Source organism: Tachypleus tridentatus, chromosome 6, assembly GCF_004210375.1.
Source record: "Tachypleus tridentatus isolate NWPU-2018 chromosome 6, ASM421037v1, whole genome shotgun sequence".
NCBI classification, from domain to species: Eukaryota; Metazoa; Arthropoda; class Merostomata; order Xiphosura; family Limulidae; genus Tachypleus; species Tachypleus tridentatus.
In genome coordinates this window covers 36,364,676-36,391,312 of record NC_134830.1, presented here as the reverse complement: position 1 = coordinate 36,391,312, position 26,637 = coordinate 36,364,676, and the positions used below count along the sequence as shown (strand labels likewise).

The window sequence follows — 26,637 nt, the reverse complement described above, 5'->3', positions numbered from 1 at the left end:
GTTTTATATGATAGGGGTAAACTGCAACTGGTGATAAAAATGCTAAAGAAAGGCAGATACCTGAAAGTTTGTCTCTTTTGCAACAGTTGGCCCTGCATGGCCAGGTGGTTAGGGTTCTAAATTCGTAATCTGAGGGTCGAGGGTTCGAATTCCCATCCCACCTAACATGCTCGCTCTTTCACCCGTGGAGGCGTTATAATGTTATGGCCAATCCTAGTATTCGATGGATGATGATGACTAGTTACCTTTAGCCTTAAACTGCTAAATTAGAGACGACTAGTGTATATAGACCTCATGTAGCTTTGCGCGAAATTAAAAACAAATCAGAACCAATAGTAAACATTTTGCAACTTTGCGCTTAACAATAAACAGTTCTACCAGTCTTGCTTACTATTTATTATATAAATCTTGCTCATGAGCCTTGAGCACCGACTGGCAAAAATCCAGACGTTTCGTGCATCGGCTGCCTCAGATACAATGATTGTATTTTTAAACTATAAAATAATTTTGTTATTTCATGTACAGATATAATCTATTATAAAAGTTCACATAACGTTACTTGAGGTCTATTTGTGCTAAATGCCCCTAATTTTGAAGTGATAAATTAGAGAGATAAATAACTTGGTATGGTCTTGTCAAGTCGAATAGTGTAACTTGATCGTCAAAGTTATAACACACAACTTTAACCCTAAATTGCGGGTCTACGATCCAATAGATCCCACAGTTTGAAAAACTAACTGGTATATTGGTATACATGATCTTGAGTAAAATGATACATAACTTTATATTTCCATCTAGCGGCCCTGCATGGACAGGTGGGTTAAGGCGTTTGACTTATAATCGGAGGATCGCGGGTTCGAATCCCGTGAGCACCAAACATGCTCGCCCTTTCAGCCGTGGGACGTTATAATAAAACATGAGACATCATTATGAAATCTCTTAGTATTAAGTAACTTACCTTTTGTCTTATTTCGAAGTCTTACCTATTCAATTGCTTTCAGATGCTAAGCCTTTTTTTTTATAGAAATATATATATATTACTATTAATAATAACGCAGTAATTTTTACTTTCTCTAAAGCTAAAACAGGTTGAACAGTTGCATCCTATATTGGAAATTATAAAATGAAGATTTTACGTCTATATGTAAACTGTATTACCTCAGTCGTTGAATGTTTAGTTCTGAGTGCTGTCTTGACTTGTTTAGTTCTGAGTACTGTCTTGACTTGTTTAGTTCTGAGTGCTGTCTTGACTTATTTAGTTCTGAGTACTGTCTTGACTTGTTTAGTTCTGAGTACTGTCTTGACTTGTTTAGTTCTGAGTACTGTCTTGACTTGTTTAGTTCTGAGTGCTGTCTTGACTTGTTTAGTTCTGAGTGCTGTCTTGACTTATTTAGTTCTGAGTACTGTCTTGACTTGTTTAGTTCAGAGTACTGTCTTGACTTGTTTAGTTCTGAGTGCTGTCTTGACTTTCATACAGCAATCTTGTCCTTAATTTTAATTACCATAAATATTTTTTAAACTCAAAGGCATAAAAATCACAGAAGTGGAGTACTAATAGTTTAAAAATAACACATTACTTGATACTTGTACTAAAAATAATTCCACAGTATAGAGGTTGTAATAGTGAAATAAATTTGTCTTCAAAAATATTACAGCCTATCTAAACGATACACTTCGTTCAGTAAACGTGTTTAAAGGGTTTAGAAGTTTAGTTTACCCTACAAGTTCCCAGTGAATATGAACAGTTGGATTAGACTTGGACTTGTCTTGGGAGAGATGAAGAGGAGTCCTTATCTCTCATCCGTTGTTATGGTACCTGTGTTATGTGAGTACCTGATCAAAAAGAAACACCCTAAAGTCTTGGCTGCATTACATATTTTAATATTCCACCCACCTTGGCGACATATAAATATCAATACTGGTTTCTTCTGATGTCCTTTACTCTATTATCACAGATTGTAAAATATGGATTAGGTTACTCAGGAAAAACAAGACAACGACACCTGATCTGAAAGCTATCGTGTGGCTCTAAAACATGCTAAAAATCAAAGCGTTTTTTTCCCAACGTTTTACTTTCTTAATAATGAAATACGAATGTGATCATTGTTCATTACTTCCTACAGACGTCAAAGTAAGTAAATGATTTTCCTGTGTGTGTGTGTCTGTGTGTTCACTGAGCTTCCATCTCCAAAAAGATGAATTATTTTCTTTGCTAAACAGAACAATTCACCCTAAGATGACGTAAGAAGGCCAACACATTGTTCTGTACATTATTTTAATTAAAGTTTTAATACCCATACCAGCCTTCTTGAGAATACATTTTTACCTTAAGTGGATTTCTAATAATCACGAAAATTGAACGGAAATAGCTTGAAAAAACTGAATCAACAAATTTCAACTTGTATTGTTTTATTGTCAAACTAAGGCTGATTGTTTTTGTCTGTTTCTGAACACGAAGCCATGCGATGGGCTATTTGTGCTGTGCCGACCACGCGTTTCGAAACCCGATTTTTAGCAAGGTAAGCCCTTAGACTTACCGGTGATTAATTAAGCAAAAGAACTATGATTTAGTCTAAAATATATTTTGAAACTTACGCACGATGTGTAGAGTAATTACTGTGTCATTAATCGTTTGTCAAAAACGAATGTCAAGTTTCTCAATATATTTGAATAGAATAAAACCACAAAATTCCAAATACGTTTGCTCCTAGTCTAAAAAAAAAAGAATACTTATTAAAATAATTTTCGTCTCACACCTTCCACGTTTCATTATTTACTTTTTAGGAACTATTTAATTAAATAAAACATAGAGCTGAAAACGTACACTTTCATATTCCTGAATCATATATGAAACTATAATTACTATGTTTGGTATTTCAGTTTTATGCTTTTCGGCCATTTCGTAAAAAGTATTTTCTATAACGTCACGCTAGTTGGCTAAAGAGTGGTCACTGTCAGATACAACCAACTACTTCATGTAAAACTTAAAATACCTTTTAGTCTTCTCTTAAAATCAGCAGTTATTTTAAAGAAGAAAATTTTCATCGGTTCACAGTGCTTTGAAACACAGAAAAATAATTGTCGTATGTTTTCTTTGTGACTTATTAGAATTGTCACAAACATAAAGAAATTTGAATCATCAAAGGACATCGCAAAAAAAGACCTGCAATAAGTTGGCGTTTAAAATGCTAAAAAATAAATGTAAAGCCCATTCTATCGTTCGATTTATTACTTGTCTCTTAGTTATGAATCGTCATAGGATATTATAAAAAATGACCTGCAACAAGTCGTATGTTGCCGTGATGAATATAGTTTAAAAATTTGACGTTTAAAATACTATAACATAAACATAAAGCCCATTCTATCATTCGATTTAGCACTTGTTTTTGAGTTATAACGGCTTGGAGTAATTCTACTGCTCATTAGTAAATCGAGAAAAATAATAAATACTGAACTTCATATTGTGGTGGAGTGAACATTTATGGCGTTTTTAGTGAACTTCATATTGTGGTAGAGTGAACATTTATGGCGTTTTGAGATGTCTTTTACTTGCACAGTGATCTTGCATAAATATTTATATGTAAAAACGGCTCGTTTGGGTTGAGAAAATATTTTACGTAGAGGAGCGAACAACGTTTCGACCTTCTACAGTCATCGTCAAGTTCACAAAGAAAGAAAGAGGTAACTGACCAGAAGCTGACCACATGTTTGAAAGGGGTTGTGTAACTGAGAGTCGGAATGTAGAGGGCGGTGTTAGATGTTTGAATATATAATTTTATATTATTTATTGTATTATTTTTTATATAGGTATAAAGGTGTTCCTTTGTATTGGTTTTGGGTTTAAGTTGTTGTATAAGTAAGGCTTCTTTAATTTTGCGTTTGTTTATGTTTGTTTCTTTATTTAGTATTTGAGTGTTTTCTATGGTTATGTTGTGTTTATTTGACTTGCAGTGTTCGAAAACGTGCGAAGGTGATTTTTTGTGTTCTTTGAATCTGGTTTCCATTTTTTTACTTGTTTGTCCAATATAGAAGTCGTGGTAGTTATCACGTTGTATTTTATAAATAATGTTAGTGTGGTGTTTGTCAGTGTAGTTTTTACATAATATAGACCTCAATTTTGTGCCTGTTTTTTGAATAAATTTGGTATTAACTGGAATGTCATATTTTGTTACTAGTTTTTGCCAAATGTTGGTTATTTTTCTGCTGATGTCGGAAATATATTGTATGCAGTAGTATATGGTTTTGTGATTTTTTGATTCGTGAGATATATTTACTTTTGTTGGTTGATTTTGTTTTCTATCTAGGTGTGTGCATATAATATTTGTGGAGGAAACAACCGACAGAAAGAAGACAATTTTATTGACATCCAACAGCCAAACTTCCCAGGAAAAGTTAAAAATTTATATTTTCCAGAAACACCGAAAAACAACATCTTAAACGATTTTTTCAAATAATTTTCTCATAAAACCATCAACATAATTTCACAAAACAGAAAGCTAAAAAACAATCTTACAAAAAGAGACATTAATTCCATTAAAAAACCTAAAACGCAATTCTCACACTACTTTAAGACTATCTTAATTTCTAGGACATGGCCACTTTGTTGAGTGAAATACATTCCATAAAAAGAAAGTTTGATTCATTGTGTACAAAATTTAGCACTTTCGTCTGCTTTTCAAAATAAAAAATGATATCTTTGTATTTTACAGAACAAGAAATCTAGCTTGCTTGTATGATGACGGTGACAAGAAGCCCAAGACAAAATGTTGAGACAAAGGTTTATGAGTTCAGATCCCTGAGAGACGTCGTGTGATTAGTTGAAGATTGACTGTTCAAGTACAAGCGGATATTTTGTAATGAAACAGAAAGCTTCATAAAAGGAAAATAAAGTAAGTGTATTTTATCGAGTTTAAAATGTAAGTAGTATTTTTTTGTCAAGCAAGCCTTATTTATTGTATTTATGGTAACACTACTTTTTTAAAACTGGACAAAAGTATTTTTTTTAAATTTTGTTTGAAAATCAATAGTTATTATATATTTTGACTTTAAGAGATTATTATTCTTACATTTACATAACGAATCGAACTGTATTCGATTTAGACAACACTGTGATTTGAATATGCATGTTATCACTAATTGTTTTGTTATTCCTCTGTGTATTATCCAGAACGATCCTGTAAGCTCGTGCAGTCTTTTATGTTTCCCGAACTTGTGAACCTTCATTATTTAAATAAATTTGTTTTAACTTCTATTTATTTTTTCAAAGGTTTATATTTCATGTAGTCTTACACCCAGAGTTTAGACAAATGTAACAATGAATCTCCCTCAGCAAATTACAGTTACTAGCTTACTGGTTTGTTACTTCTTCGGAATTATAGTAAAGTTAACACGATAATAATTATAACAGATAAATGATCGATGTGAAAAATAAAATAAATAAATAATGACATCTTATTAATCCTTACTTTAAAATTTAAATTTTAAATGAATTATATAAAATTGATAATGGTTACTTAACTAGTTCACACCATAACAGTTGTTCATGAAAACTGATTATATAGATACCGTTTACATCACCCCTATATCGTGTGTAATCTTCGAGTCCTGGTAGTAGAGTATGGTAGATGTAGCAGAGTTTGTAATCTTCAGGTCTTGGTAGTAGAGTATGGTAGATGTAGCAGAGTTTGTAATCTTCGGGTCCTGGTAGTATAGTATGGTAGATGTAACAGAGTTTGTAATCTTCGGGTCCTGGTAGTATAGTATGGTAGATGTAACAGAGTTTCTAATCTTCGGGTCCTGGTAGTATAGTATGGTAGATGTAACAGAGTTTGTAATCTTCGGGTCCTGGTAGTATAGTATGGTAGATGTAACAGAGTTTGTAATCTTCGGGTCCTGGTAGTATAGTATGGTAGATGTAACAGGGTTTGTAATCTTCGGGTCCTGGTAGTATAGTATGGTAGATGTAACAGAGCTTGTAATCTTCGGGTCCTGGTAGTATGTATGGTATGGTAGATGTAACAGAGTTTGTAATCTTCGGGTCCTGGTAGTATAGTATAGTATGGTAGATGTAACAGAGTTTGTAATCTTCGGGTCCTGGTAGTATAGTATAGTATGGTAGATGTAACAGAGTTTGTAATCTTCGGGTCCTGGTAGTATAGTATAGTATGGTAGATGTAACAGAGCTTGTAATCTTCGGGTCCTGGTAGTATAGTATGGTAGATGTAACAGAGCTTGTAATCTTCGGGTCCTGGTAGTATGTATGGTATGGTAGATGTAACAGAGTTTGTAATCTTCGGGTCCTGGTAGTATAGTATAGTATGGTAGATGTAACAGAGTTTGTAATCTTCGGGTCCTGGTAGTATAGTATAGTATGGTAGATGTAACAGAGTTTGTAATCTTCGGGTCCTGGTAGTATAGTATGGTATGGTAGATGTAACAGAGTTTGTAATCTTCGGGTCCTGGTAGTATAGTATGGTAGATGTAGCAGAGTTTGTAATCTTCGGGTCCTGGTAGTATAGTATGGTAGATGTAGCAGAGTTTGTAATCTTCGGGTCCTGGTAGTATAGTATGGTAGATGTAGAGTTTGTAATCTTCGGGTCCTGGTAGTATAGTATGGTAGATGTAGCAGAGTTTGTAATCTTCGGGTCCTGGTAGTATAGTATGGTAGATGTAGCAGAGTTTGTAATCTTCGGGTCCTGGTAGTATAGTATGGTAGATGTAGCAGAGTTTGTAATCTTCGGGTCCTGGTAGTATAGTATGGTAGATGTAGCAGAGTTTGTAATCTTCGGGTCCTGGTAGTATAGTATGGTAGATGTAGCAGAGTTTGTAATCTTCGGGTCCTGGTAGTATAGTATGGTAGATGTAACAGAGTTTGTAATCTTCGGGTCCTGGTAGTATAGTATGGTAGATGTAGCAGAGTTTGTAATCTTCGGGTCCTGGTAGTATAGTATGGTAGATGTAGCAGAGTTTGTAATCTTCGGGTCCTGGTAGTATAGTATGGTAGATGTAGCAGAGTTTGTAATCTTCGGGTCCTGGTAGTATAGTATGGTAGATGTAGCAGAGTTTGTAATCTTCGGGTCCTGGTAGTATAGTATGGTAGATGTAGCAGAGTTTGTAATCTTCGGGTCCTGGTAGTATAGTATGGTAGATGTAACAGAGTTTGTAATCTTCGGGTCCTGGTAGTATAGTATGGTAGATGTAACAGAGTTTGTAATCTTCGGGTCCTGGTAGTATGTATGGTATGGTAGATGTAACAGAGTTTGTAATCTTCGGGTCCTGGTAGTATAGTATAGTATGGTAGATGTAACAGAGTTTGTAATCTTCGGGTCCTGGTAGTATAGTATAGTATGGTAGATGTAACAGAGTTTGTAATCTTCGGGTCCTGGTAGTATAGTATGGTATGGTAGATGTAACAGAGTTTGTAATCTTCGGGTCCTGGTAGTATAGTATGGTAGATGTAGCAGAGTTTGTAATCTTCGGGTCCTGGTAGTATAGTATGGTAGATGTAGCAGAGTTTGTAATCTTCGGGTCCTGGTAGTATAGTATGGTAGATGTAGCAGAGTTTGTAATCTTCGGGTCCTGGTAGTATAGTATGGTAGATGTAGCAGAGTTTGTAATCTTCGGGTCCTGGTAGTACAGTATGGTAGATGTAGCAGAGTTTGTAATCTTCAGGTCTTGGTAGTAGAGTATGGTAGATGTAGCAGAGTTTGTAATCTTCGGGTCCTGGTAGTATAGTATGGTAGATGTAACAGAGTTTGTAATCTTCGGGTCCTGGTAGTATAGTATGGTAGATGTAACAGAGTTTGTAATCTTCGGGTCCTGGTAGTATAGTATGGTAGATGTAACAGAGTTTGTAATCTTCGGGTCCTGGTAGTATAGTATGGTAGATGTAACAGAGTTTGTAATCTTCGGGTCCTGGTAGTATAGTATGGTAGATGTAACAGAGCTTGTAATCTTCGGGTCCTGGTAGTATGTATGGTATGGTAGATGTAACAGAGTTTGTAATCTTCGGGTCCTGGTAGTATAGTATAGTATGGTAGATGTAACAGAGTTTGTAATCTTCGGGTCCTGGTAGTATAGTATAGTATGGTAGATGTAACAGAGTTTGTAATCTTCGGGTCCTGGTAGTATAGTATAGTATGGTAGATGTAACAGAGCTTGTAATCTTCGGGTCCTGGTAGTATAGTATAGTAGATGTAACAGAGCTTGTAATCTTCGGGTCCTGGTAGTATGTATGGTATGGTAGATGTAACAGAGTTTGTAATCTTCGGGTCCTGGTAGTATAGTATAGTATGGTAGATGTAACAGAGTTTGTAATCTTCGGGTCCTGGTAGTATAGTATAGTATGGTAGATGTAACAGAGTTTGTAATCTTCGGGTCCTGGTAGTATAGTATGGTATGGTAGATGTAACAGAGTTTGTAATCTTCGGGTCCTGGTAGTATAGTATGGTAGATGTAGCAGAGTTTGTAATCTTCGGGTCCTGGTAGTATAGTATGGTAGATGTAGCAGAGTTTGTAATCTTCGGGTCCTGGTAGTATAGTATGGTAGATGTAACAGAGTTTGTAATCTTCGGGTCCTGGTAGTATAGTATGGTAGATGTAGCAGAGTTTGTAATCTTCGGGTCCTGGTAGTATAGTATGGTAGATGTAGCAGAGTTTGTAATCTTCGGGTCCTGGTAGTATAGTATGGTAGATGTAGCAGAGTTTGTAATCTTCGGGTCCTGGTAGTATAGTATGGTAGATGTAGCAGAGTTTGTAATCTTCGGGTCCTGGTAGTATAGTATAGTATGGTAGATGTAACAGAGTTTGTAATCTTCGGGTCCTGGTAGTATAGTATAGTATGGTAGATGTAACAGAGCTTGTAATCTTCGGGTCCTGGTAGTATAGTATGGTAGATGTAACAGATCTTGTAATCTTCGGGTCCTGGTAGTATGTATGGTATGGTAGATGTAGCAGAGTTTGTAATCTTCGGGTCCTGGTAGTATAGTATAGTATGGTAGATGTAACAGAGTTTGTAATCATCGGGTCCTGGTAGTATAGTATAGTATGGTAGATGTAACAGAGTTTGTAATCTTCGGGTCCTGGTAGTATAGTATGGTATGGTAGATGTAACAGAGTTTGTAATCTTCGGGTCCTGGTAGTATAGTATGGTAGATGTAGCAGAGTTTGTAATCTTCGGGTCCTGGTAGTATAGTATGGTAGATGTAGCAGAGTTTGTAATCTTCGGGTCCTGGTAGTATAGTATGGTAGATGTAACAGAGTTTGTAATCTTCGGGTCCTGGTAGTATAGTATGGTAGATGTAACAGAGTTTGTAATCTTCGGGTCCTGGTAGTATAGTATAGTATGGTAGATGTAACAGAGCTTGTAATCTTCGGGTCCTGGTAGTATGTATGGTATGGTAGATGTAACAGAGTTTGTAATCTTCGGGTCCTGGTAGTATAGTATAGTATGGTAGATGTAACAGAGTTTGTAATCTTCGGGTCCTGGTAGTATAGTATAGTATGGTAGATGTAACAGAGTTTGTAATCTTCGGGTCCTGGTAGTATAGTATGGTATGGTAGATGTAACAGAGTTTGTAATCTTCGGGTCCTGGTAGTATAGTATAGTATGGTAGATGTAACAGAGTTTGTAATCTTCTGGTCCTGGTAGTATAGTATGGTATGGTAGATGTAACAGAGTTTGTAATCTTCGGGTCCTGGTAGTATAGTATGGTAGATGTAACAGAGTTTGTAATCTTCGGGTCCTGGTAGTATAGTATGGTAGATGTAACAGAGTTTGTAATCTTCGGGTCCTGGTAGTATAGTATAGTATGGTAGATGTAACAGAGCTTGTAATCTTCGGGTCCTGGTAGTATATATGGTATGGTAGATGTAACAGAGTTTGTAATCTTCGGGTCCTGGTAGTATAGTATAGTATGGTAGATGTAACAGAGTTTGTAATCTTCGGGTCCTGGTAGTATAGTATAGTATGGTAGATGTAACAGAGTTTGTAATCTTCGGGTCCTGGTAGTATAGTATGGTATGGTAGATGTAACAGAGTTTGTAATCTTCGGGTCCTGGTAGTATAGTATGGTAGATGTAGCAGAGTTTGTAATCTTCGGGTCATGGTAGTATAGTATGGTAGATGTAGCAGAGTTTGTACACATTACTATATTTTCTTCATTTAAAAGTTTTTTGAAGATACAACTTGTGAGATTGTGAGGAAAATAAGAACAACTTAGCATAATCCTGGCAAAACATACGAAATATATCTACGATATTTATTTAGGGTTATTTTATAACATTTCTCGTTTTTTAAAGATCGCCAAACCTTTATTAAAAAACAAAATTAAACAAAGCTTGCATTTCCTTTGGTACACACCATTGTTTAAGAAACCCTGGTTCTGGTTAATCGTGGGTTATAACATAATTAACGTAGTTTGTTTCCCCTTTTCTTTGCCCTAGCACGTTTTTTATTAATTTTGTTATTTAAATTTCTAAATACAGTAATATTTAAAATAAATATTATTTGTTTTTATCAACTTACATGCCAAAACTTAGCAGTAATATCAAGAAAGGTAAACATAAATATTCATGTTTTTCAAACTATGGAAAAACCTTCTTTAAATCTCTGTGTGTGTATTGATTTCTTGTGTGTAACTATATCTCCAGCGTCGTTTTGTAAAGTTCTGAGGTACCATGACAGAATGTATTATTCTCCCATACGTGCTTTAATCCAATATGGCGGTTGATCCAATGCACCCAGAACTGGACTTTCGTGATAAATTAAGGCTATAAGTTAATGAAAGTATTCTTGCGATCAATATTTTGCTGAAATCCTTTATACACTTTAAAGCGACATATAAATAGCACTCTTGTTAGAAGTTGTCTGTAATTTAGTGATAGGATTTCAAGGATACAAAAAATAAAAACCAATTATTTAATTAGCATCAAATTATATAGCAAAACTGACATGCAAAAGCCTTCCAATTCACACAAAACGCACAATGTCGAAAAAACACACACAGTTATATCCGTAAACTTTCGTTGATTTTGATAGAATTTGATACTTACGTGTGTTGTCAACCTTTGATGAATTATATCTATTTAACTTAATAGTGTTAGGAATACTTGTAATGGTTAGTCTACTGTGTCATGTTTCGTTAAGAACAGAAAGTTTCGTAAAAACTGCTCAAATATGACATACATAAAGTTGGAAGCTCCCAATAAATTATGTTAAAATGTGTTTTGATACCTAGTGATGAGCCGAACACGGATAACACAATAGAAAGCTCCCCACACCTACAGTATGTTTTGATACCTGGTGATGAGCAAAACACGGATAACACAACAAACAAGCTCCCCACACCAACAATAATACAAAGTTTCATTGTTAGTGTTCTTATTCAATGGCTATTCATGAAATAATTAAAGTTAATATAGCTTGAAAATCGATTTTCAGATGGTTATTTATCGTTATGTGTCATCTGAAGAGACCTGTTTTGAATTTCGTGCAAAGCTACACAAGGGCTATCTGCACTAGCCGTCCCTAATTTAGCAGTGTAAGATTAGAAGGAAGGCAGCTAGTCATCACCACCCACCACTAACTCTTGGAATACTTTTCTACCAACGAATAGTGAGATTGATCGTCGCTTTAAGGTGATCGTCTGCTGAAAAGGTGAGCATATTTGGTGTAACGGGGATTCGAACCCGCGACCATCGGATTACACGTCGAGTGCCTTAAGCACCTGGCCATGCCGGGCCTCTACTTCAAAGACAGAAAATATAATATACCTTTAATTTATCAGTCAGAAACTTCTTATATTGTCATACTGTGGCTCCTTTAGTCTATTCAACTGCATCAAAGGTTTGATGTCCGATGTACTGTTAAACACGCTTTGCTTTTAGCATTACAATTTATAACAATCAATTTCACTGTTTGGGTGGCTGGTGATGCAAATTAACCGCTCTCCTTCTGATGTGCTGTTCGATACTGGAAATATTCAATCTTGATACTGGAGTCTTTGGTCCGGTTTTTGAGCCTTTGTATTGTCTTAGGTGTCATTCATGTGAAAAATATCAAATGCTAAAGTGCTTAAATTAGAATATGCGTGTAATAATTTGTTTTGAATTTTGGGCAAGCTCCACGAGGGCTATCTGAGCTAGCCGTCTCTAATTTAGCAGTTTATAGCTAGAGGGAAGGCAGCTAGTTATCACCACCCACCGCCAACTCTTGAGCTACTCTTTAACCAACGAAAAGTGGGATTGACCGTTACATTATAACGCCTCACAGCTGAAAGGAAGAGCATTTTTGGTGTGACGGGAATTCGAACTCGCGACCCTCGGATGACGAGTTGAGTGGTGACCAATGCATATAGATCTTAAAAATCTATACTTTAAACACCAGAAACAAATTATTGTGAATCAGTTTAGCTCTAAATACAAGGTAATGCCATAGAAAAACCTTTATGTTGTTTTGTGATACACAAGGCCCAGCATGGCCAGGTGGTTAAGGCACTCTACTCGTTATCCAAGGGTCGCGGGTTTGAATCCCCGTCGCACGAAACATGCTCACCCTTGCAGCCGTGGGGGCGTTATAATGTTACGATCAATCCCACTAGTCGTTGGTAAAAGAGTAGCCCAAGAATCGGCAGTGACTGGTGATGACTAGCTGCCTTCCCTCTTGTCTTTCACTGCTAAATTAGGGACGTCTAGCGGAGAAAGCCCTTTTGTAGCTTTGCGCGAAGTTCAAACCAAACAAAGCGATACACAAAAAGTGGTTACATATGTAAATATAATATTTTTTTGGTTTATTTAAAATTAAGCTCAAATTTACTCAATGGGCTATCTGCGCTGTTTCGATCAAAGAAAACCCAAACTTTAACATTTAAGCCATTAAGGCTATCACTAACACACGGAAGGACATTAATATAAGACGGTAAATTTAAGCTCGAAAACCAGAAAGCAACAAATGTCGATAATACTTAATATATTTAACTTATAAAATTGAAGACTAGGGTTGAAGTAAATATACAGATATTTATATCATTGCGTGTTAAGAATAGGATATAATACGTACATGTTACAAAAGCTGGTTCTGTCATTAAATGGCCGAGGATTAAAAAGATTTTTTTACATTAACTGACGATTGTTTATGTTTACATGCAAAAAAAAATTTAGATTTGTCTACTACAAGTTTATGTAAATGTCTGCATTCTACTTTTGGCTACTATTACACGTCACACCTTCACAGAGAAGAGCAGGAAAACAACAAAGTTCAATTAATAGTTTTTATTCTTTACACGAGTTTTACGTATAACGGAAACGTCATCCCTTATCTCTATGTTTTCCAAAGAGAAAGATAAAGCATGAAATATATTTAATTGACCGTAAATGAAAACAAATGTTATGTAACTTTTTTCAGTCTGTTGAATTATTATAAACTGTTAATTTTAAAAAGAGTCAAGTTAATTAAACATTTTGTAAAACATACTATGTTTACAGTGACAAAAACATTTCTCTGTGTTCAGAAACCAATTTATAAAATGAACTCAAATTACACAACTGATATAAATAATTTTCATTTCATCTCTTTAGAATTTTATTGATAACAGAAAGAGGCGGTTATGTTAGGTTATGTTATACAGAAAAACTGTGCAGGTTGATATCATACAGAAAACAAACTGTGCAGTTTGATATTATTCAGAAAACAAACCATCTAGGTCAATGTTATTCAGAAAAACTGTGCAGGTTGATATCATACAGAAAACAAACTGTGCAGTTTGATATTATTCAGAAAACAAACCATCTAGGTCAATGTTATTCAGAAAAACTGTGCAGGTTTATATGATACAGAAAACAAACTGTGCAGTTTGATGTTATTCAGAAAACAAACCGTCTAGGTTAATGTTATACAGAAAAACTGTGCAGGTTGATATCATACAGAAAACAAACTGTGCAGTTTGATGTTATTCAGAAAACAAACCGTCTATGTTAATGTTATACAGAAAACAAACTGTACAAGTTGATATCATACGGAAAACAAACTGTGCAGGTTGATGTTATTCAGAAAACAAACCGTGTAGGTTTATGGTATACAAAAAATAAACTGGCTGTGTTAATATTATACAGAAAACAAACTGTGTAGGTTTATTTGTTATACAGAAAACAAACTGTCTAGGTTAATGTTATACAGAAAACAAACTGTCTAGGTTAATGTTATACAGAAAACAAACTGTGTAGGTAGATATCATAGGGAAAACAAACTGTGAAGGTTGATGTTATAAAGAATACAAACTGTGCAAGTTGATATCATACAGAAAACAACTGTGAAGGTTGATATCATATAGAAAACAAACTGTGCAGGTTGATATCATACAGAAAACAAACTGTGCAAGTTGATATCATATGGAAAACAAATTGTACAGGTTTATGTTATAAAGAAAACAAACTGCGCAGGTTAATGTTATTCAGAAAACAAACTGCGCAGGTTAATGTTATTCAGAAAACAAACTGCGCAGGTCGATATCATACAGGAAATAAATTGTGTAGGTTAATGTTATACAGAAAACGAACTGTACAGATTGATGTTATACAGAAAACAAATTGTGCAGATTGACGTTATATAAAAGTATCTTTTGTTCGACTTCTTATAGATGATCCATTATGTTTCCTACAATGTTTATGTTTTATATTTTTACTACATGCTATATTTTTATAATTTTTTGTTAAATGTTTGCAAACATTGTCTGATGTTTCACTTAATACTATGCAGATGTTTTCGAGTGGGTCAGCAGTAAGTTTTCGGGCTTTCAACGCCAAGAGTGGGAGTTCGAATCTTTACGATAAATACAGCAGATAGCTCAGTGAGGCAAAAACTACGTAGATGTTATATTATATTTTATTACAGTTTATATGAATGTTACATTACATTTTATAGGTATTGTGTTATATTCTACCTAATATTAATAGATACTGTTCTGTGTTTTACTGGTTATTATTAAATGTTATGTTATGATTTACTAAATATTTATAAGTGTTGTATTATGTTTTACTACTAATTGTGTAGATATTACATTGTATTTCCCTACTGGTAAATTTGAAACATGAAATGGTTTTCAGTGCATGATAATTAGGAGTTGTATTGGTTCGACAGTGCACTGTGTTGGAACATTGATAAAGTATCCTTGTCTACTAACTTGTATCAGTGTATAGACATTGTATTATGGGGATGTTGTATAGTTTTACTGCTTGTTATGTGAATGTTATATAGTCTTACTGTTTGCTATATAGATTTTGTGTTATGTGCGTGTTACACAGTTTCACTACTTGTTATGAAGATGTTGTGTTATGTGAATATTATATCAATTTACCGCTTGCTTTTTAAATATTATGTTATGGAGTACTAATATTTGCTGTTTATGTGTCGTATCATTTTTCACCACGCGTTATGTACATTTTAAACTATATTTCATTAAATGTTATTTATTACAGTAAATGTTACTAGCTATATAGAAGTTAAGTTCTACTGAACCATTTACTGTAGTATAAATATAATATACATTTAAAATATCATTTAACTACAAGTAAGTGATTTTTTGCAGAGTTCATGAGTGACTAACACCTCAAAAATTATATCACATTATTTAGCTTGCTCGTTTTGTAGTTGAACACAAAGCTACATAATGGGTTATCTGTGCTTTGCCCACCATAGGTTTCGAAATTGGTTTTTAGCGTTGTAAATCACTGGGGAGGAAAGGTTATTAAGAAGAAGTACAATGTATCTAAATATTTAAGGTTCAATTCATTGCACAAATACTTCTTGTTTCATAGGTTACATAAATACTTCTTGTTTCTTAGGTTACACAAATTCTTCTTGTTTCATAGGTTACACAAATACTTCTTGTTTCATAGGTTACACAAATACTTCTTGTTTCATAGGTTACACAAACACTTCTTGTTTCATAAATTACACAAATACTTCTTGTTTCTTGTTTCACAAATACTAGGTTACACAAATACTTTTGTTTCATAGGTTACATAAATTTCTTGTTTCATACTTCTTGTTTCATAGGTTACATAAATACTTCTTGTTTCCTGGATTACACAAATACTTCTTGTTTCCTGGATTACACAAACACTTCTTGTTTCATAGGTTACATAAATACTTCTTGTTTCCTGGATTACACAAATACTTCTTGTTTCATTACAATTACACAAATACTTCTTGTTTCCTAGGTTACACAAACACACTTCTTGTTTCATAGGTTACACAAATACTTCTTGTTTCATAGGTTACATAAATACTTCTTGTTTCCTGGATTACACAAACACTTCTTGTTTCCTGGATTACACAAACACTTCTTGTTTCTTGGATTACACAAATACTTCTTGTTTCTTGGATTACACAAATACTTCTTGTTTCCTGGATTACACAAATACTTCTTGTTTCCTAGGTTACACAAATACTTCTTGTTTCATAGGTTACACAAACACTTCTTGTTTCATAGGTTACATAAATACTTCTTGTTTCCTGGATTACACAAATACTTCTTGTTTCCTGGATTACACAAACACTTCTTGTTTCATAGATTACACAAATACTTCTTGTTTCCTAGGTTACACAAATACTTCTTGTTTCATAGGTTACACAAACACTTCTTGTTTCATAGGTTACATAAATACTTCTTGTTTCCTGGATTACACAAACACTTCTTGTTTCATAGATTACACAAATACTTCTTGTTTCCTAGGTTACACAAATACTTCTTGTTTCATAGGTTACACAAACACTTCTTGTTTCATAGGTTACATGAATACTTCTTGTTTCCTGGATTACACAAATACTTCTTGTTTCCTGGATTACACAAACACTTCTTGTTTCATAAATTACACAAATACTTCTTGTTTCCTAGGTTACACAAATACTTCTTGTTTCATAGGTTACACAAACACTTCTTGTTTCATAGGTTACATAAATACTTCTTGTTTCCTGGATTACACAAACACTTCTTGTTTCATAAATTACGCAAATACTTCTTGTTTCCTAGGTTACACAAATACTTCTTGTTTCATAGGTTACACAAACACTTCTTGTTTCATAGGTTACATAAATACTTCTTGTTTCCTGGATTACACAAATACTTCTTGTTTCCTGGATTACACAAACACTTCTTGTTTCATTAAATTACTTCTTGTTTCATAGGTTACACAAATACTTCTTGTTTCAAATAAACTTCTTGTTTCCTAGGTTACACAAATACTTCTTGTTTCCTAGGTTACACAAATACTTCTTGTTTCATAGGTTACACAAATACTTCTTGTTTCATAGGTTACACAAATACTTCTTGTTTCATAGGTTACATAAATACTTCTTGTTCCCTGGATTACACAAACACTTCTTGTTTCCTGGATTACACAAATACTTGTTTTTTTGACTACAGGAATACTTCTTGTTCCCTTAATTTGAAGGTATAGCACAATTATTTTATAAAGCAGTTATGGAAAAACCATAAGAGATCTCGGGTGTACTATTACAGCTGGTAAAACATATACGAGGTTTACCAAATGGTATCGTTTAGAATCAAGTACGTTTACGATAACACGTGAATGCAAAAAAACAAACAAACATATTATAGATTAGTCTATAGTAAACTGACATCCCGTTTATGAATGCCATATTTTCCTAAATAGAAATAAAGTGAAAATCAACAAAGATGTTCTCTTGTTATATTTGAATAAAAGAAAAGTTTAGACTTTGGCCGTTTCGGCCCAGCATGGCCAGGTGGTTAAGGAACTTGACTCGTAATCTGAGGGTCGTGGGTTCGAATCCCCGTCACACCGAACACGCTTGCCTTTCTCCGTGAGGGCGTTATATGTGACGGTCACTCTCACTATTCGTTGGTAAAAGAGTAGCCCAAGAGTTTGCGGTGGGTGATGATGACTAGCTGCCTTACGTCTAGTCTTAAACTGCTAAATTAGAGAAGGCTAGTACAGATAGCCCTCGTGTAGCTTTGCGCGAAATTCAAAATAAACCAATCGGCCGTTTCATCAAGCTCATGAATATAAAACATTGATAATAATATATCAAGAATGTCTTCACATTAAAAATAAACTACTACCACTTTTACCCTTCAAGAAATATCCATTTGTTGAGAAAGGGCCTAATGCGGTGAAATTGTTATAACTCATTATATATTTCTCCAGACTAATTATATACTATTTATTAATTTTTGATAACGTAGAATACTAGGATTGAAATACACGCTTGAAGTTCTAAGTTTTCCTAATCTTGATATTGTAGAATACTGGGATTTACGTATATTTACACGTTTGAATTTGTTTCTTCCTATATATTATGTATATGTAAACCGGTTTTTGTATTTTCGTAACGTTGCATTCCAACAATAGAAATGTTCTTTTTAACTATTGTGAGATATTATAGAGTTGTTTTAACATTATGTTATATTACTGATTGGTTTTAAAACTATTATTGAATGTTAAAGGCGTATATATTTTTTAAATCTATTATGAAATGTTTTCTTCAACCTGTTGTGGAATGTTATTGTGTTTTTTTCAACTTGCTGTGGAATGTTATTGTGTTTTCTTTAACCTGTTGTGGAATGTTATTGTGTTTTCTTTAACCTGTTGTTGAATGTTATAAAATCATTTTTAAACATTATAGGATGTTACAGAATGTTTTATTGAATCTCCTATGAGATGCCACACATTGGTTTTAACTATTATGTTGTATTACAGTCTTTTTTAAATCTGTATGGGATGTTATAAAATGGTTCTTTAAATTAGAGCCCTGATATTGTTAGTATATGTACCGGAAAGTGTAAAATGAAATTACTAAAGGACAAAACTGGAAAATATTTGTTGCCATAATTTGGTGTCTGTGTTGAATAAAAAGTGTTTTTTATTTCTTGCCTTAATATTACAACAGCAAAGTAATTTGATTCAGAAATTAATTAGGTTTGTAACTGAATTGGTATTTTTTTTTGTTTCCTGAGAAACTTTATACAATAAGACTAAAGTTATGTGATCTAGAATTATGGCTTCACCTCAGGCTTAAACGTCTGTACCTTAGACCTACTTGTCTCATAGTGATAAAGTTAAATCTGTTATTTGTTATTTTTCTTTTTGTAACTGTTCGATGACGACTTCAAATACTTTTTTATTTTTGAGCTCTAGACAAAAACAGTGAAATTTTCTAGTGAAAATTACCTAAGACTATGATGAAGTGGTGTTATTTCAATAAGGAAAATTGCCGTGTGTTTGTTTTTAAGCAAATTATGCTGATTACTGTGCATTGTTGATAAAATCTTTGAGCTTCTATGCAATGGTTGTATCCAGCACAAATAAAACGCTCAGCTTTGCTAAGTAGGAGCGGAAATGTTTCCCACTGGGTGCACTCGTTGCATTAAACCAAAATATTTTCGCCAACAATGCACTATAATCAGTCTTCTGTGTGAAAAACAAACTCAATATAATTTTTCCTTATTGAATTAACACATGGAATGAAAATAAAATGTAATTGGACCACAAGACAAATTATATCACACATACGCTATGATCTAAGGCGTTGGGTTGATTACACGTTTTTTTATCTCTTCCTTGCTAGTTTTTATGAAAATTAACCTTGAATTGTTTCAACGTGTATCTTTTGTTTGTTTGTTTTGAAATTTCGCACAAAGCTACTCGAGAGCTATCTGTGCTAGCCGTCCCTAATTTTGCAGTGTAAGACTAGAGGAAAGGCAGCTAGTCATCACCACCCACCGCCAACTCTTGGGCTACTCTTTCACCAACGAATAGTGAGACTGACCGTAACATTATAATGCCCCCACGGCTGAAAAGGCGAGCATGTTTGGCTCGTCAACATCTACTAGTAAATTTTGTATGAATTTCTTTAGAAAATAGAAAAAGCATATTGTACCTTTATTGTTGTTAAGCAAAAGATCTATACTATGGACTAAACTGTATTGTGCCTACCATTAATATTGAAACCCAGATTTTAGCATTTTGTATAACAAATATAAGTATATATTTTAATTTATCAGTTGTGAAAAACATGCAGTCAATACTTTATTTTCAGATACAACTGTGCTCATTAGGAAAAGACAATTTCTTAGGAAAGTGGTTAGTAATTTTCAAATTGAGCACAAACTATTTAATTATTTCTTTGACTAAATTGATTAAAAATAAAACAATGTGAAAATTTCTTTCGGGAAAAGCAACTCTGAGAGTTAGGGGGAAGCCCTCATAAACGAATGTTTGTTCATATAATACATACAAAAGTTGTTTATATTAATGTAAAATAATTTGTGAAAATGATTTATTTGTTACATATTTAGATTGACCTAATATATGGCTTTAATAAATTAATTATTTTTCTTCTACAAAAAAGAAAGAACAGAAAATTCCGGTTAAAGTTTTTGGTTTTCTTTATTTTCGTGTAAAGCTACATGAAGGCTATCCGCGCTAACCGTCCCTAATTTAGCAGTGTAAAACTAGAGAGAAGGCATTTAGTCATCTCCAGCTACCTTCAACTCTTAGGCTACTATTTTACCAACGAATAGTGGGATTGATCGTCACATTATAACGTCCCTATGCCCGAAAGGTTGAGCATGTTTGATGTGACAGAGATTCGAACCCACGACCCTCACATCACGAGTCGAGTGCTTTAACCACGTCACCACGCCCGGCCCTAGAATTTTATATCCAAGTGCAGTTTATTTTATTTTCTCTGAAGTAACAGTTCCTACTATTGTAACAAGTATTCCTTTGAATAATATTACTTTACCTTTTTTTTTTCTTTTAAAGAACTCCTAAACAAAACCCTTAAAATCCAGTTATCGTTCAGCCTAGCTGCAAAATTCTTAAAGCATTAGATTGCTAATAATCTAAGATAGGGAAAAATTAACCCATGTGTAAATTGAAGTTTTTATGATATTTTTTGGAAGGGGGAATTTTCATTATAATACTAACTATAATATATCACTCTGATTTTTTCAACTATTTTTAAAACTTATTTTTGGAAAAAAGTCTCATTTTGTTTCAGTTTCTATACAAAGGTCTGTGATTCTAATTTTTGCTGTTTATTTGTGATAAAGTTACAAATTACCGTTCTAAACTTATAGAAAAGCTAAAAAAACTAGCTTGCAGTATGAGTTGACTTTTCTTGTCACAGCCGTTAAGTTTCTTTTATATCAAAAGTTTGTAAAAATGGTCACCAATTACAGATTTTTTCCTTATGGCTTATACAGTTTACAATACATTTTAAAACACTACATATGGTGGCGCCTCGCAATGTTTCCTTATGTTATTTTTCATTTCTAGTTGATCAAATCACACAATTACTGCTCCTGGTATTCTTGATTAGTTTGAAGTTATTACGTCAGGTGACTGAATAAGAACTGATTACTAAAGTTATTGTTTTAAGTTTATCCTTCAGCTAATATTATTAACTGCGACTTTTGTTTTCTTTGCAAACTTTATTAATGGAAATAATAATGCTGTTTATTCACCATCGGATTCATCTCTTTAAACTACTAGATACTTATTAAGATTTGAAAAAATAATCAAACTTGTATTTTATTCCAGAAATTAAAAACTTAGTTAACAGTGCATATTGTTTCAACCTTGTTGCTTTCTAAGACAAATCAGTTTAATTCAAACTCTATATAAAACATGACTGAAAATTCTGTTACAAGATTCCTTGGGTAAAGTGACAATTTGTCACATATTATTCCTAATTTTATGCTTAGGTAATCTTATTTATTATTGTTTCACTATTGTGACACAGATATAACAAACGATTAGAAAATTAGGTTTATTTTACTGTTTTTCATTGTGAACTATATTTATAGATTTGTTTCATATCATCATTAATAAAGTAGTTGTATAACCTTATATGCTTCAAGTGACATTATGCTTATTTCTAAAGAACAGAATATTAAAAAAATAAACTAAAGATTGCAAGATATACCAAAAATGTAAATAATCTATTAAAAGCTATCAAGGATAAACAATACAAATACATGAATTGTTTTGTTTTGATATCCAACAATAAACCTAAAAAGGTCATTGATATGGTTCGTTATTTATTTTTGAGTACCAAAGACTTTTTCTTGCTTTTAAACCAATGATGAACAGTCACAGACCTGCGATGGTTTTACTGTATTGAAATGTCGAAAAGCGCGTTTATGTTAACAATATAAAATTTTGATATTGTGTAGTGAGTCGAATTAAAACGGAATTCAATATGCAACTTTATCACGCTGTAAGGATGAAAGTATACCTTTAACTGAATTTAGAACATTAGCATGTAACTATTTCTATCATGTAGGTCGGCCCGGCATGGACAGGTGGTTAGGACACTCGGCATGTAATCTGAGGGTCACGAGTTCGAATCCCTGTCACATCAAACGTGCATGTCGTTTCATCTGTGGGACCATGATAATGTTACAGTCAGCCCCACTATTCTTTGGTAAAAGAATATCCCAAGAGTTGGCGGTGGGTGGTAATGCCTAGCTGCCTTCCCTCTAGTCTTACATGGCTAAATGAGTGATTTCAAACAAACAAACCATAACGATAGGTACATTTATATATGTGTTACAACAACAGATAGGTATTTTTTATTTCGTTAGCTTTGCGAAGAGTTCAAAAACAAACAAACAAACTGTCATACAGCCTACGATTTATTTTACGTGAAAAATGACTGAAACCTAGGTCATACGTACGTTATAACGACACGTCGGGCCCGGCATGGGCAAGCGCGTTAAGGCGTGTGCTTCGTAATCCGAGGGTCGCGGGTTCGCACCCGAGTTGCGCCAAACATGCTCGCCCTCCCAGCCGTGGGGGCGTTATAAGGTGACGGTCAATCCCACTTTTCGTTAGTAAAAGAGTAGCCCAAGAGTTGGAAGTGGGTGGTGATAACTAGCTGCCTTCCCTCTAGTCTTACACTGCTAAATTAGGGACGGCTAGCACAGATAGCCCTTGAGTAGCTTTGTGCGAAATTTCAAACAAACAAACAATAACGATAGGTACATTTATATATGTACCTATATAAATGTATATATTTATACATATAGGTATTTTTTATTTCGTTAAAGTATGACACTGGCTATAAATTTCATGTTAAGTTACAAATCGATTACTAATCGTTTCAAAATGGTTGAAAATTACAACTTTTCGCTGATGGTTCCTAATTACTATTATTTTTGATTAAATTTTAAAAATAGAGTTTGTTCTGAAGCTTTTTTGTAGTAATGATTCTATTCTTCAGTTTTTATGCTCGTGTTTTTCAAATCTAAAAGGTTTAATGCTAATAAAACCAAAGAAACTAATTACGCATTATCTTAAGAGTTGAATCTAATTTGTGAACATAAATAAGTCTTGGAGTTAAATTTATTTTTGTCCAGATATATCTCAAAATAATACTTAAACTACATTGTCTCTCTTACAGTTGAAGAGACGCGTGAGAAGACGAGTTGCTGTTTTTTAAACAAATAAAAATATTTCTTTTTTATTCTTTTCTAACAGGACCAGTTAAACACCAGGAATGTTAACAGGGCCAGTTAATCACCAGGAATGTCCGAAATAGAGAACCTAGAGCTGCCACTTCCATATGGATTTTGACAAACATAAACAGGTGTTGTTCTTGTTGCTTTTTAGAACATTAAATTCCACATGGTCTTCACAGATGATAAGAAATCACCTTTGTGTTTGGACTTTTCACTAAGAACAGAAAATATCTACACGTTTGAGAGATGAAGATGTTTTCAAAGGTTGTTAAAGTTTTACCTGGTGTTGAATTTCGAGTTTACCTTTTTTTCATTGTCTCAACATAGTATGCAAGTCGACGTGGAATCAAAAATCTTGAGTTCTTTCATATATTAACAGAGCATACAAGAGAACGTGGTATAAAAGCACAGGTTCGTCACGATATCAACATAACCGTGTTCACGTGTAATCAAAAATCATAGATTTATCATAATTTCAACAAGTCATAAGTTGACCTAATATCTTAAACGTTGGATTCTTCGTGATCTCAAAAAGTACACGACCTGAGATGATAATTAAAGGATTAGGTTCTTTATTATCTCAAGAGCGCTTACAAGTTCAAGTGATATATATAAACGTAAGGTCTGTGGGTCTGAACAGAACATAAAAACTGAGTCAGAATTTAAAATTTTGTTTTCCAATGATCTTCGGAAACAGCTCGCTAGAACTTTCATCTTGATTTTCACTTCATTTCATTTCTCATTGAAAAAAAAACAACAGATGCTGATTTTAACTTTTAAAAATTTAACTCCAGATGGCGATCCTCAGTTGGAAGATTGTTGAAAGAATGAACCCCGCTGTTCAATCTAAGGTATTGATGTATTCTACAGCCTCTACACTTTTTGAGTTTTACAATGTCACAAAGCCTTGGAACAACAACTTCTCTTCATTAATAAATAACAGTGACTCGAGAGACTTACCTGAAACACAATACTCGCTACCCGAAGTCATTTTGATAGCACTCGTCGCAGGATTACTAAGCCTTGGTACTGTTGTAGGGAATGTGATGGTTATGATTTCGTTTAAACTTGATAAACAGTTACAAACCATTAGTAACTACTTTTTGTTAAGCCTAGCTGTTGCTGACGTTTCTATAGGCCTCATTTCTATGCCCTTGTTCACAGTGTTTACGTTATTAGGATACTGGCCGCTGGGAACAATGATATGTGACACGTGGCTTGCCCTGGACTACCTAAACAGTAATGCTTCCGTGCTGAACCTATTGATTATTAGTTTCGATCGTTACTTCTCAGTCACTCGACCACTGACATATCGGGCTAAACGAACCACTAAACGTGCAGCCTTCATGATCACAAGTGCTTGGGTTATATCCCTTGTCTTGTGGCCACCCTGGATCTACGCTTGGCCGTACATTGAGGGTCAACGAAAAGTAAAAGCACACGAGTGCCACATTCAGTTCCTGGAGACGAACTCGTACGTTACTTTTGGAACGGCAATTGCAGCTTTCTATTTGCCTGTGACGGTGATGTGTATTCTTTACTGGAGAATCTGGCAAGAGACAGAGCAACGGAAGAAAGATCTCACCCATCTCCAGGCTGAGAAAAGAACAGACAGTAAAAAATCGTCATCCAGCGAAGACCCGGCAGAAAACGAGGACTATTTCAGAGTGAGAACCAACTCTTGTGTACCAGATGACACTCGGGAAACCACTTACGTTCCAACTTCTCTTTGCTTAGAGCCCAGCCAACCGTCTCGAATACAGAAATGTCGTTCCAGAACTCTGAAGCAGGCTCTTGTATCTTGGTGTCAGGTAGACAGAGAGCAGGATGGTCCAGATGACGACAGTACTAGCCATGGATCGCCAGGAATTGTTACTTCAGTCTCCACTGAAACTCACATACAACCATCTTCTAGAACCACCTCTATGACATTCCGATCAGACCGCCGCATGGATTCTGGAATCCCTCTTATAGCAAGAAATGGACCTCGGAATTCAGACATGCTGACAGCCCATCCTGTGCCATCCTCTACCTCACGGTCTTTTTCTTCCGATTCGGTCTACACCATTTTGATCCGTTTACCAACGTATCCGTCTGTTGGCGACGGAGAATCCCAAGCTTCCATAAAAATGATTTTGGAGGAAGAAAGTCTCCAAGCAGAGACAAGCCTGCAACACGTGAATAATTCAGAAAGTATGGGAAGCTTAAACAGCGAGAATGTCCTTTCTGGACAAAAGCGGATTCGTCATTCTTCGTTAAGAACAACAGAGTCGGCTCTCGAAACTCTCCGACTTCCACTTAACGCAAAACTTATTCATAAGCAAGTAGCAAAGCCTAAAAAGAAACGTAAGCAGCAGGAAAGAAAGCAAGAAAAGAAGGCCGCCAAAACATTGAGTGCCATTTTACTGGCATTTATCGTTACATGGACACCATACAACGTTTTAGTACTTGTAAAAACCTTGTCTTACTGTGCAGATGATGAATGTATTCCGGAGGGCTTATGGAATTTTGCTTATTACTTATGTTATATTAACAGTACGGTGAACCCTTTGTGTTATGCTCTCTGCAATGCCAACTTCAGGAGAACGTATATCAGGATTTTATCTTGCAAGTGGCAAAACAAAAACCGACACATTGTCAATCGGGGATATTTTAACTGACTTTAGTTAAGATGAAATAAATTCACAACTGTATATTTGTAGCACACACGTCATGTGCCAAAAAGTATTGTTTTTCCAAAGAATCTTTTTCTCATTCGCTGTTGTAATAAGAAAACGATAATTCATCTTGATGTAGATGTATTTCGATAAATTTATGGGTTTTCTGTTTGTGACTGCTGTATTGTAACTGTACATAAAGACAATAAAAATTATTTATGTTCTGAATGAAAACTGTTCATACTTTCTGTTATGGCCCAGCATGGCCACGTGCGTTAAGACACTCTACTCGTTATCCAAGGGTCGCGGGTTTGAATCCCCGTCGCACCAAACATGCTCGCTCTTTCAGATGTGGGGGCGTTATAATGATACGGTCAATCCCACTATTCGTTGGTAAAAGAGTATTTTAAGAGTTGGCGGTGGGTGGTGGTGACTAGCTGCCTTCCCTCTAGTCTTACACTGCTAAATTAGGGACG

General features: G+C 34.5%; 1 pseudogene across 3 annotated transcripts in view; it reads left to right on the top strand.

The window, feature by feature from the left end:
• Positions 1 to 26,359, top strand: part of LOC143252249 (muscarinic acetylcholine receptor DM1 pseudogene) — a 121,048-nt pseudogene extending 94,689 nt beyond the window's left edge. The window contains exons 2-3 of one of the 3 annotated variants that reach the window (XR_013028901.1): positions 4,710 to 4,889; positions 23,524 to 26,359. The product of XR_013028901.1 is annotated as a muscarinic acetylcholine receptor DM1 pseudogene, transcript variant X2 (transcript). Of the gene's footprint in view, positions 1 to 4,709; positions 4,917 to 11,446; positions 11,657 to 23,523 lie in introns of those variants that run through there. The other 2 variants (XR_013028900.1, XR_013028902.1) reach the window with 2 other exon arrangements.
• The last annotated feature ends 278 nt before the right edge of the window (positions 26,360 to 26,637 follow it).